The sequence below is a fragment of the Choloepus didactylus genome, chromosome 21, assembly GCF_015220235.1.
Source record: "Choloepus didactylus isolate mChoDid1 chromosome 21, mChoDid1.pri, whole genome shotgun sequence".
NCBI classification, from domain to species: domain Eukaryota; kingdom Metazoa; phylum Chordata; class Mammalia; order Pilosa; family Megalonychidae; genus Choloepus; species Choloepus didactylus.
In genome coordinates this window covers 51,663,600-51,676,838 of record NC_051327.1, presented here as the reverse complement: position 1 = coordinate 51,676,838, position 13,239 = coordinate 51,663,600, and the positions used below count along the sequence as shown (strand labels likewise).

Sequence of the window (13,239 nt, the reverse complement as noted above, 5' to 3'; positions counted from 1 at the left end):
CCAGCTGAGGTGTTCCGGATGCCATCAGACTTTCTTCAGTGAAGGTATCCTCTTGTTGATGCCTTAGTTTGGACACTTTTATGGCATTAAAACTGTAAATTTGTAACCAAATAAATCCCCTTCATAAAAGCCAATCCATTTCTGGTATTTTGCATGAAAGCAACTTTAGCAAAGTGGAACACCAGGCTATTCACACTTCTGAGGTTTTTCTTCTCCTTTAATTCACAAATACTACATAACAATTAAACATAAACCAGGAAACCCAGGTAAGTAAGAGAACAAAATCAAAATTAAAATAGTGATGAATTTATGGTCTAGAAATCATCAGTATTCAAAATGTTGTTACTTATCTCTAATAACTAAAAAATTCACCTTCTGGAAATTTCATAAACAAAATTTCACCTTCTGGAATCAATTTTTTAATTAATTATTTCCTTTTAATTAAGGATTTTCAAATGGGTTATTGGAATTTTATATAAGATTTTCCAAATACCAATAATTAAAAAAATTGATACCTGTGATCAAATAATTCTCAATCTTTAATTTCTCTCATTAAAATATATGACAGATTTTTCAGTTCTATACATTTTTGAATAAAATACCTTCTTTCAACCTTAAAAGATCCCCTTAACATCTCATGTTTTGTACTTTCTACCTAAAACAAATGTCTTCCTTCTGAAAGAAGAAACTAACTTGAGAATAACAGAGTGAACCCATCAGAATTCTCCTTTGAATGTGTTCAATATAATATTATCATGGGCAAGTACCATCTCCTAACATCTATTTGAAAATTGCCTATAGAATTAAAAATACTCAGAATGTAAGTTCTAGAAGAATTTGCTGTAGACGAATTGTACATGTATTCCATGGCCAAAGGCAATCATTCAGCAGTGTCTGAGTTTATCCTCTTGGGAATCACAGATAATCCAGAACTTCAAGCTATTTTCTTTTTTTTTTTTTTTTTTTTTTTTTTTTTTTTTTTTTAAATCATCATTTTATTGAGATATATTCACATACCACGCAGTCATACAAAACAAATTGTACTTTCGATTGTTTACAGTACCATTACATAGTTGTACATTCATCACCTAAATCAATCCCTGACACCTTCATTAGCACACACACAAAAATAACAAGAATAATAATTAGAGTGAAAAAGAGCAATTGAAGTAAAAAAGAACACTGGGTACCTTTGTCTGTTTGTTTCCTTCCCCTACTTTTCTACACATCCATCCATAAACTAGACAAAGTGGTGTTTGGTCCTTATGGCTTTCCCAATCCCATTGTCACCCCTCATAAGCTACATTTTTATACAACTGTCTTCGAGATTCATGGGTTCTGGGTTGTAGTTTGATAGTTTCAGGTATCCACCACCAGCTACCCCAATTCTTTAGAACCTAAAAAGGGTTGTCTAAAGTGTGCATAAGAGTGCCCACCAGAGTGACCTCTCGGCTCCTTTTGGAATCTCTCTGCCACTGAAGCTTATTTCATTTCCTTTCACATCCCCCTTTTGGTCAAGAAGATGTTCTCCGTCCCACGGTGCCAGGTCTACATTCCTCCCTGGGAGTCATATTCCACGTTGCCAGGGAGATTCACTTCCCTGGGTGTCTGATCCCACGTAGGGGGGAGGGCAGTGATTTCACCTTTCAAGTTGGCTTAGCCAGAGAGAGAGGGCCACATCTGAGCAACAAAGAGGCATTCAGGAGGAGACTCTTAGGCACAAATACAGGGAGGCCTAGCCTCTCCTTTGCAGCAACCGTCTTCCCAAGGGTAAAACTTATGGTAGAGGGCTCAACCCATCAAACCACCAGTCCCCTATGTCTGTGGTCATGTTAGCAACCATGGAGGTGGGGTAGGCGAATACCCCTGCATTCTCCACAGGCTCCTCAAGGGGGCACTACATCTTTTTTTTTTTTTTTTTTTTCCCCTTGTCTTTTTTCTTTTTTTTTTTTTTTTTTTTTTTTTTAACTTTCCCTTCTTTTTTCAAATCACCTGTATGAAAAAAAAGTTAAAAAGAAAACAAACATACAATAAAAGAGCATTTCAAAGAGACCATAGCAAGGGAGTAAGAAAAAGACAACTAACCTAAGATAACTGCTTAACTTCCAACATGTTCCTACTATACCCCAAGAAAGTTACATAATATAGCAACATTTCAGTGAACTTGTTCCTACTACAACCATCAGAAATTAACAGACCATAGTCATTTCTGGGCATCCCCAGAACGTTAAATAGCTTATCTGTTCTTCCTGGATTATTGTTCCCCCTTCCTTAATTGCTCTCTACTGCTAGTTCCCCTACATTCTACATTATAAACCATTTGTTTTACATTTTTCAAAGTTCACATTAGTGGTAGCATATAATATTTCTCTTTTTGTGCCTGGCTTATTTCGCTCAGCATTATGTCTTCAAGGTTCATCCATGTTGTCATATGTTTCACCAGATCGTTCCTTCTTACTGCCGCGTAGTATTCCATCGTGTGTATATACCACATTTTATTTATCCACTCATCTGTTGAAGGACATTTGGGTTGTTTCCATCTCTTGGCAATTGTGAATAATGCTGCTATGAACATTGGCGTGCAGATATCTGTTCGTGTCACTGCTTTCCGATCTTCCGGGTATATACCGAGGAGTGCAATCGCTGGATCGAATGGTAGCTCTATATCTAGTTTTCTAAGGAACTGCCAGACTGACTTCCAGAGTGGCTGAACCATTATACAGTCCCACCAACAATGAATAAGAGTTCCAATTTCTCCACATCCCCTCCAGCATTTGTAGTTTCCTGTTTGTTTAATGGCAGCCATTCTAACCGGTGTTAGATGGTATCTCATTGTGGTCTTAATTTGCATCTCTCTAATAGCTAGTGAAGCTGAACATTTTTTCATGTGTTTCTTGGTCATTTGTATTTCCTCTTCAGAGAACTGTCTTTTCATATCTTTTGCCCATTTTATAATTGGGCTGTCTGTACTATTGTCATTGAGTTGTAGGATTTCTTTGTATATGCAAGATATCAGTCTTTTGTCAGATACATGGTTTCCAAAAATTTTTTCCCATTGAGTTGGCTGCCTCTTTACCTTTTTGAGAAATTCCTTTGAGGTGCAGAAACTTCTAAGCTTGAGGAGTTCCCATTTATCTATTTTCTCTTTTGTTGCTTGTGCTTTGGGTGTAAAGTCTAGGAAGTGGCCTCCTAATACAAGGTCTTGAAGATGTTTTCCTACATTATCTTCTAGGAGTTTTATGGTACTTTCTTTTATATTGAGATCTTTGGTCCATTTTGAGTTAATTTTTGTGTAGGGGGTGAGGTAGGGGTCCTCTTTCATTCTTTTGGATATGGATATCCAACTCTCCCAGCCCCATTTGTTGAAAAGACCATTATGGCTCAGTTCGGTGACTTTGGGGGCCTTATCAAAGATCAGTCGGCCATAGATCTGAGGGTCTATCTCTGAATTCTCAATTCGATTCCATTGATCTATATGTCTATCTTTGTGCCAGTACCATGCTGTCTTGGCAACTGTGGCTTTATAATAAGCTTCAAAGTCAGGGAGTGTAAGTCCTCCCACTTCGTTTTTCTTTTTTAGAGTGTCTTTAGCAATTCGAGGCATCTTCCCTTTCCAAATAAATTTGATAACTAGCTTTTCCAAGTCTGCAAAGTAGGTTGTTGGAATTTTGATTGGGATTGCATTGAATCTGTAGATGAGTTTGGGTAGAATTGACATCTTAATGACATTTAGCCTTCCTATCCATGAACATGGAATATTTTTCCATCTTTTAAGGTCCCCTTCTATTTCTTTTAGTAGAGTTATGTAGTTTTCTTTGTATAGGTCTTTTACATCTTTGGTTAAGTTGATTCCTAGGTACTTGATTTTTTTAGTTGCTATTGAAAATGGTATCTTTTTCTTGAGTGTCTCTTCAGTTTGTTCATTTCTAGCATATAGAAACATTACTGACTTATGTGCATTAATCTTGTATCCCGCTACTTTGCTAAATTTGTTTATTAGCTCTAGTAGGGGTATCGTTGATTTCTCAGGGTTTTCTAGATATAAGATCATATCATCTGCAAACAATGACAGTTTTACTTCTTCTTTTCCAATTTGGATGCCTTTTATTTCTTTGTCTTGCCGGATTGCCCTGGCTAGCACTTCCAGCACAATGTTGAATAACAGTGGTGACAGCGGGCATCCTTGTCTTGTTCCTGATCTTAGAGGGAAGGCTTTCAGTCTCTCACCATTGAGTACTATGCTGGCTGTGGGTTTTTCATATATGCTCTTTATCATGTTGAGGAAGTTTCCTTCAATTCCTACCTTTTGAAGTGTTTTTATCAAAAAGGGATGTTGGATTTTGTCAAATGCTTTTTCAGCATCTATTGAGATGATCAATTGATTTTTCCCTTTCGAGTTTTTAATGTGTTGTAATACATTGATTGTTTTTCTGATGTTGAACCATCCTTGCATGCCTGGAATGAACCCCACTTGGTCATGGTGTATGATTTTTTTAATGTGTCTTTGGATTCGATTTGCAAGTATTTTGTTGAGGATTTTTGCATCTATATTCATTAGGGAGATTGGCCGGTAGTTTTCCTTTTTTGTAGCATCTTTGCCTGGTTTTGGTATTAGATTGATGTTAGCTTCATAAAATGAGTTAGGTAGTGTTCCATTTTTTTCAATGTTTTGAAAGAGTTTGAGTAAGATTGGTGTCAGTTCTTTCTGGAAAGTTTGGTAGAATTCCCCTGTGAAGCCATCTGGCCCTGGGCATTTATTTGTGGGAAGATTTTTGATGACTGATTGGATCTCTTTGCTTGTGATGGGTTGGTTGAGGTCTTCTATTTCTTCTCTGGTCAGTCTAGGTTGTTCATATGTTTCCAGGAAATTGTCCATTTCTTCTACATTATCCAGTTTGTTGCCATACAGTTGTTCATAATATCCTCTTATAATTTTTTTAATTTCTTCAGGATCTGCAGTTATGTCACCTTTTTCATTCATTATTTTGTTTATATGGGTCTTCTCTCTTTTTGATTTTGTCAGTCTAGCTAGGGGCTTGTCAATCTTGTTGATCTTCTCAAAGAACCAACTTTTGGTGATATTTATCCTTTCTATTGTTTTTTTGTTCTCTATGTCATTTATTTCTGCTTTAATCCTTGTTATTTCTTTTCTTCTACTTGGTTTAGGATTGGTTTGCTGTTCATTTTCTAGCTTCTTCAGCTGATCCATTAGTTCTTTGATTTTGGCTCTTTCTTCCTTTTTAATATATGCGTTTAGTGCTATAAATTTCCCCCTTAGCACTGCTTTTGCTGCATCCCATAGGTTTTGGTATGTTGTGTTCTCATTTTCATTCGTCTCTATATATTTAGCAATTTCTCTTGCTATTTCTTCTTTAACCCACTGATTGTTTAGGAGTGTGTTGTTTAACCTCCAGGTATTTGTGAATTTTCTAAGTCTCTGATGGTTATTGACTTCTAATTGTATTCCATTGTGGTCAGAGAATGTGCTTTGAATAATTTCAATCTTTTTAAATTTATTGAGGCTTGTTTTATGTCCCAGCATATGATCTATTCTGGAGAAAGTTCCGTGAGCACTAGAAAAGTATGTGTATCCTGGTGATTTGGGATGTAATGTCCTGTAGATGTCTGTTAAATCTAATTCATTTATCAGATTGTTTAGGTTTTCAATTTCCTTATTGGTCTTCTGTCTGGTTGATCTATCTATAGGAGAGAGTGATGTGTTGAAGTCTCCCACAATTATTGTGGAAACATCAATTGCTTCCTTTAGTTTTGCCAATGTTTCTCTCATGTATTTTGTGGCACCTTGATTGGGTGCATAGACATTTACGATTGTTATTTCTTCTTGCTGAATTGCCCCTTTTATTAGTATGTAGTGGCCTTCTTTGTCTCTCAAAACATCCCTGCATTTGAAGTCTATTTTATCTGAGATTAATATTGCTACACCTGCTTTCTTTTGGCTGTAGCTTGCATGAAATATTTTTTTCCATCCTTTCACTTTCAATTTCTTTGTGTCCCTGTGTCTAAGATGAGTCTCTTGTATGCAACATATTGATGGTTCATTTTTTTTGATCCATTCTGCGAATCTATATCTTTTAATTGGGGAGTTTAATCCATTTACATTCAACGTTAAAACCGTGAAGGCATTTCTTGAATCGGCCATCTTATCCTTTGGATTATGTTTGCCATATTTTTCCCTCTCTCTATTAATATCCTTTATTGTACCCATACCGAATCTCTTTAGTACTGAACCTTTCTCCAAGTCTCTCTGTCCTGTCTTTGTTTCTCTGTCTGTAGGGCTCCCTTTAGTATCTCCAGTAGGGCAGGTCTCTTGTTAGCAAATTCTCTCAGCATTTGTTTGTCTGTGAAAAATTTAAGCTCTCCCTCAAATTTGAAGGAGAGCTTTGCTGGATAAAGTATTCTTGGCTGGAAATTCCTCTCTCTCAGAATTTTAAATATATCGTGCCATTGCCTTCTCGCCTCCATGGTGGCTGCTGAGTAGTCACTACTTAGTCTTATGCTGTTTCCTTTGTATGTGGTGAATTGCTTTTCTCTTGCTGCTTTCAGAACTTGCTCCTTCTCTTCTATGTTTGACAGTGTGATCAGTATATGTCTCGGAGTGGGTTTTTTTGGATTTATTCTATTTGGAGTTCGCTGAGCATTTATGATTTGTGTATTTATGTTGTTTAGAAGATTTGGGAAGTTTTCCCCAACAATTTCTTTGAATACTCTTCCTAGACCTTTACCCTTTTCTTCCCCTTCTGGGACACCAATGAGTCTTATATTCGGACGCTTCATATTATCTATCATATCCCTGAGGTCCATTTCGAGTTTTTCAATTTTTTTCCCCATTCTTTCTTTTATGCTTTCATTTTCCATTCTGTCATCTTCCAGGTCAGTGATTCGTTGTTCAACTTCCTCTAGTCTTGTACTATGAGTGTCCAGAATCTTTTTAATTTGGTCAACAGTTTCTTTAATTTCCATAAGATCATCCATTTTTTTATTTAGTCTTGCAATGTCTTCTTTATGCTCTTCTAGGGTCTTCTTGATTTCCTTCATATCCCGTACTAGGGTCTCATTGTTCATCTTTAGTTCTTTGAGTAGCTGCTCTAGGTGTGTCTCTTCTGGTCTTTTGATTTGGGTGCTTGGGCTTGGGTTATCCATATCGTCTGGTTTTTTCATATGCTTTATAATTTTCTGTTGTTTTTGGCCTCGTGGCATTTGCTGTCCTTGATAGGGTTCTTTTAGGGTTTGTAGACCAGTTGAAGTCCTTATCTCTAATTTATCAGATCTACAGCTTCGTGGAGTACACTTTCTCTAACTAACCAGCAGGTGGCGTCCACGAGCCACCTGTTCTCCACAAGCCAGATCTCCCCTGCTTAGCCTTTTTGGTGAGTGGGGGAGTGAGTCTTGTGGGGCCCAATTGGTGTCCCAAGCTTGCGTGTGTAGTTGGTGTTGCCTGCCCTGTATGTGGGGCGTGTTTCTGGGCAGTCGGGGAGGGGGGGTGGCCCTAACAATCAAATCTCCCTGATGATCCTAGAGTTTTAAAGCTACTGCAATAGTCTAATCCTTCAGTTCAGTCCTGCCACAGTTTGTCTCTGCCACTGACCCACAAGTCTTTGGTATTGGCGTATGGCTCCTGAGACTTGCAAGTGGGCCCCTCTTCCAGGCTGTGCACCCCGGGTCCTCTGTTGAGGGATGACTGTGCTATGTCACAGGTGAGTGCCGTCCCCCCAGGGCAGTTCTGGGCTGCTGGGCTGTGTTGGGAGGCTCCCAGTCTGCTCAAATGATGGCTGAATGGGGCTCTGTTAATTCACACTGCTCCCCCTTCCCAGCTCTGGGACATTCAGCTGAGGTTGCAGGGAAGGCTAATGTCCACGCCCAGTTTTGTGGTGTGTGCCTGTTATTTGAAGCACTTCCGTCACACTGGGTTGTCTGGGGCAGCTCTGGGCTATGGGGCTGGCGATGGGCAGGAGTGTTTCCTGTCCACCAGGATGGTGGCTGTGAGCGGACACCCCCCTTTTCTTGGGAAGTTGTGTTGTTTAGTGAATTTTCTCAGCCACTGGATTATTGCCTTTTGTCTCAGAGCTCTCTTATTTCTGCTCTTGACTTGACGTGCCCAAATTTCAATTCTTTGAAGCTTTCTGTATTGAGCTTCTTAGAGTAATTGTTTTAGAAAGAGCAAAAAGGATTTAAAAAAAAAAAAAAAAAAAAAAAACGGCCCTCCTCAGAGATCTAATGGGTTATTGAAATGCTAATAGACAAAGCAACCAGGGCCATTAAGGAAAGGTGCCCTGGGCAGAGAGATCAGCCTTGCTTCGGGATTTGCATATGCGCCTCAAGGCCTGATCTCCGCCCTTCCCCTTTCTGTGTTCACCAGAACTCCAAAAATCCTCTGCTTTTACTTTGGAGCTTCTCGTGTTGTTTTCCTTCTATGCCCGTCTCCTCTCTGCTGGGCTGGCTGCTCTCAGAGTCTCTGGTGTCTGGCCTCAGTCTATCTATGGTTGGAGTTTGAATCAGTAGAATGAGTTTCCGATGAGAGCAGCCACTGCAATTCTCCCTTCTCCTTCCTGGAGCTGACAGCCCCTCCTCCCCCGGGACTGAGCCTGGCAGGGAGGGGCGCGGGTCCCCTGGCCGCAAAAACTTACAGATTTCACTGATCTCAGCAGTTTCACGTTTTCATGAGTGTTGTATGAAGTATGCCCAAAGACAGATTGCTCTGTGGTGTCCAGTCCACGCAGTTCCTGGCTTTTTACCTACTTTCCTGGAGGAGTAACTAAAACATACAGCTCACCAGTCTGCCATCTTGCCCCGCCTCCAAGCTATTTTCTTTGGTGTCTTCCTAGTGATCTACTTAGTTTGTGTCATGGGCAATGTTGGTTTGATTGTAGTAATCCAAATCAGTCCTCAACTTCACACACCCATGTATTTGTTCCTCAGCCATCTGGCTTCTGTTGATTTTTCTTTTACTTCATCTGTCACCCCAAACACCTTGGCAAACTTTATGCATGAAGTTAAAAGTGTAACATTTTATGCCTGTGGCATTCACGTGTGCTGCTTTATCACATTTGTAGTTTGTGAATTGTACATGCTTTCAATTATGGCATATGATCAGTATGTTGCCATCTGCAATCCTTCACTCTATGTTGTTCTCATGCCTAGGAGACTCTGTATTCAAATGATTGCTGGCACATACATTTATGGATTCACTGTGGGTCTTGTTCAGATGATGGCAACCTTCTGCTTGTCTTTTTGTGACTCCAATATGTTCAACCACTTCTACTGTGATGATTTTCCCTTGATTGCACTGGCCTGCTCTGACACATCAAAGAGCTGATGCTACTTACCATTGCTGGGTTCAATACCCTCTGCTCTCTTTTCATTGTGCTTTCTTATGTCTTCAGTCTTTTGACCTTTCTGAAGATTCACTCTGCTGAAGGACAGCAGAAAGCCTTTTCTACCTGTGCTTGCCATCTGACTTCCATCACAATATTTCATGGGAAAATCATTTTTATGTAGCTGTAGCCCAAGTCAAGTCATTCTTTAAACCCAGATTTATGTGATGGTGAGTCCCATGCTAAACCCATTGATTTATAGCATGAGAAATCAAGAGGTAAAAAGTGCACTGAGGGGAATTATAGAAAAGTTGTATTTGGCTATCAAATTACTGAGGAATCCTGAAAATGGATTTGACACTTTGGGTTGTGTCTTTTCTAATGTCATAACACTGTTAAATGACAGAGACAATCCTCTTACTTCAAGTTCTCAAATTCTAGCTGAGAGCTAGGGGTGTACTGGGTAATTGGTCTCCTTGGCAGTTGCTGTGGTATCATGACTGGCTTGTGATGTGCTCTGTACTGGGGGATAGGAGATTTGCCCAAGGAATGCTATAAACCAGGTTCACGTGCTAAAACATCACAGCCTAACCAGATTCCACTTTGATAGTTGGACATCACTATTTGCTATTATGTAACTGTTTTAGAAACCAATTGAAGGACCGTTAACAGTTCCGAGTTCTGAGGTATAATTTTATTACATGATTCTTAGTGGAAATCATCTCTGACAGTCCTCAACATATTTGATTATTTATATAATACAATGCCAACAGTCTATGCTTAATTTAATTACTTACAGACTGAATTAAGTGCCAAGGGAATGCATAAGGGAAAAAATTGGCATATAATTGTTAGCGGTTTTGCTTCATACATTACATTCTAATAGTACCCTGAACATATGTAGATGGACTATGGGCTTCTCTGTCCCAATGCTTAAATAAAAATGTATGTAAGCAGGCGGGGCAAGATGGCAGACTGGTGAGCTGTATGTTTTAGTTACTCCTCCAGGAAAGTAGGTAGAAAGCCAGGAACTGCGTGGACTGGACACCACAGAGCAATCTGACTTTGGGCATACTTCATACAACACTCATGAAAACGTGGAACTGCTGAGATCAGCGAAATCTGTAAGTTTTTGCAGCCAGGGGACCCGCACCCCTCCCTGCCAGGCTCAGTCCCGTGGGAGGAGAGGCTGTCAGCTCCGGGAAGGGGAAGGGAGAACTGCAGTGGCAGCCCTTATCGGAAACTCATTCTACTGATCCAAACTCCAACCATAGACAGACTGAGACCAGACACCAGAGAATCAGAGCAGCCAGCCCAGCAGAGAGGAGACAGTCATAGAAAAAAAAACAACATGAAAAACTCCAAAATAAAAGCGGAGGATTTTTGGAGTTCTGGTGAACATAGAAAGGGGAAGGGCAGAGCTCAGGCCCTGAGGGGCATATGCAAATCCCGAAGAAAAGCTGATCTCTCTGTCCTGTGGACCTTTCCTTAATGGCCCTAATTGCTTTGTCTCTTAGCATTTCAATAACCCCTTAGATCTCTGAGGAGGGCCCTTTTTTTTTTTTTAATCCTCTTTTCTTTTTCTAAAACAATTACTCTAAGAAGCCCAATACAGAAAGCTTCAAAGACTTGCAATTTAGGCAGGTCAAGTCAAGAGCAGAACTAAGAGAGCTCTGAGACAAAAGGCAATAATACAGTGGCTGAGAAAATTCACTAAACACCACAACTTCCCAAGAAAAGGGGGGTGTCTGCTCACAGCCATCATCCTGGTGGACAGGAAACACTCCTGCCCATCGCCAGCCCCATAGCCCAGAGCTTCCCCAGACAACCCAGTGTGACGGAAGTGCTTCAAATAACAGGCACACACCACAAAACTGGATGTGGACATTAGCCTTCCCTGCAACCTCAGCTGATTGTCCCAGAGTTGGGAAGGTGGAGCACTGTGAATTAACAAAGCCCCATTCAGCCATCATTTCAGCAGACTGGGAGCCTCCCTACACAGCCCAGCAGCCCAGAACTGCCCTGGGGGGACGGCACTCACCTGTGACATAGCACAGTCATCCCTCAACAGAGGACCCGGGGTGCACAGCCTGGAATAGGGGCCCACTTGCAAGTCTCAGGAGCCATATGCCAATACCAAGGACTTGTGGCTCAGTGGCAGAGACAAACTGTGGCAGGACTGAACTGAAGGATTAGACTATTGCAGCAGCTTTAAAACTCTAGGATCACCAGGGAGATTTGATTGTTAGGGCCACCCCCCCTCCCTGACTGCCCAGAAACACGCCCCATATACAGGGCAGGCAACACCAACTACACACGCAAGCTTGGTACACCAATTGGACCCCACAAGACTCACTCCCCCACTCACCAAAAAGGCTAAGCAGGGGAGAACTGGCTTGTGGAGAACAGGTGGCTCATGGATGCCACCTGCTGGTTAGTTAGAGAAAGTGTACTCCACGAAGCTGTAGATCTGATAAATTAGAGATAAGGACTTCAATTTTTCTACAAATCCTAAAAGAACCCTATCAAGTTCAGCAAATGCCACGAGACCAAAAACAACAGAAAATTATAAAGCATATGAAAAAACCAGACGATATGGATAACCAAAGCCCAAGCACCCAAATCAAAATATCAGAAGAGACACAGCACCTAGAGCAGCTACTCAAAGAACTAAAGATGAACAATGAGACCATAGTACGGGATACAAAGGAAATCACGAAGACCCTAGAAGAGCATAAAGAAGACATTGCAAGACTAAATAAAAAAATGGATGATCTTCTGGAAATTAAACAAACTGCTGACCAAATTAAAAAGATTCTGGACACTCATAGTACAAGACTAGAGGAAGTTGAACAACAAATCAGTGACCTGGAAGATGACAGAATGGAAAATGAAAGCATAAAAGAAAGAATGGGGAAAAAAATTGAAAAAATTGAAATGGACCTCAGGGATATGATAGATAACATGAAACGTCCAAGTATAAGACTCATTGGTGTCCCAGAAGGGGAAGAAAAGGGTAAAGGTCTAGGAAGAGTATTCAGAGAAATTGTTGGGGAAAACTTCCCAAATTTTCTAAACAACATAAATACACAAATCATAAATGCTCAGCGAACTCCAAATAGAATAAATCCAAATAAACCCACTCTGAGACATATACTGATCACACTGTCAAACACAGAAGAGAAGGAGCAAGTTCTGAAAGCAGCAAGAGAAAAGCAATTCACCACATACAAAGGAAACAGCATAAGACTAAGTAGTGACTACTCAGCAGCCACCATGGAGGCGAGAAGGCAGTGGCACGATATATTTAAAATTCTGAGTGAGAAAAATTTCCAGCCAGGAATACTTTATCCAGCAAAGCTCTCCTTCAAATTTGAGGGAGAGCTTAAATTTTTCACAGACAAACAAATGCTGAGAGAATTTGCTAACAAGAGACCTGCCCTACTGGATATACTAAAGGGAGCCCTACAGACAGAGAAACAAAGAAAGGACAGAGAGACTTGGAGAAAGGTTCAGTACTAAAGAGATTCGGTATGGGTACAATAAAGGATATTAATAGACAGAGGGGAAAAATATGACAAACATAAACCAAAGGATAAGATGGCTGATTCAAGAAATGCCTTCATGGTTATAACATTGAATGTAAATGGATTAAACTCCCCAATTAAAAGATATAGATTCGCAGAATGGATCAAAAAAAAAATGAACCATCAATATGTTGCATGCAAGAGACTCATCTTAGACACAGGGACACAAAGAAACTGAAAGTGAAAGGATGGAAAAAAAATATTTCATGCAAGCTACAGCCAAAAGAAAGCAGGCGTAGCAATATTAATCTCAGAAAAATTAGACTTCAAATGCAGGGATGTTTTGAGAGACAAAGAAGGCCACTACATACTAATAAAAG

The 13,239-nt window shown here is 40.1% G+C and overlaps 1 pseudogene; it reads left to right on the top strand.

The window, feature by feature from the left end:
* The first annotated feature begins 866 nt into the window (after window positions 1-866).
* LOC119517299 lies at window positions 867-9,784 on the top strand (annotated as a pseudogene).
* Window positions 9,785-13,239: the final 3,455 nt, after the last annotated feature.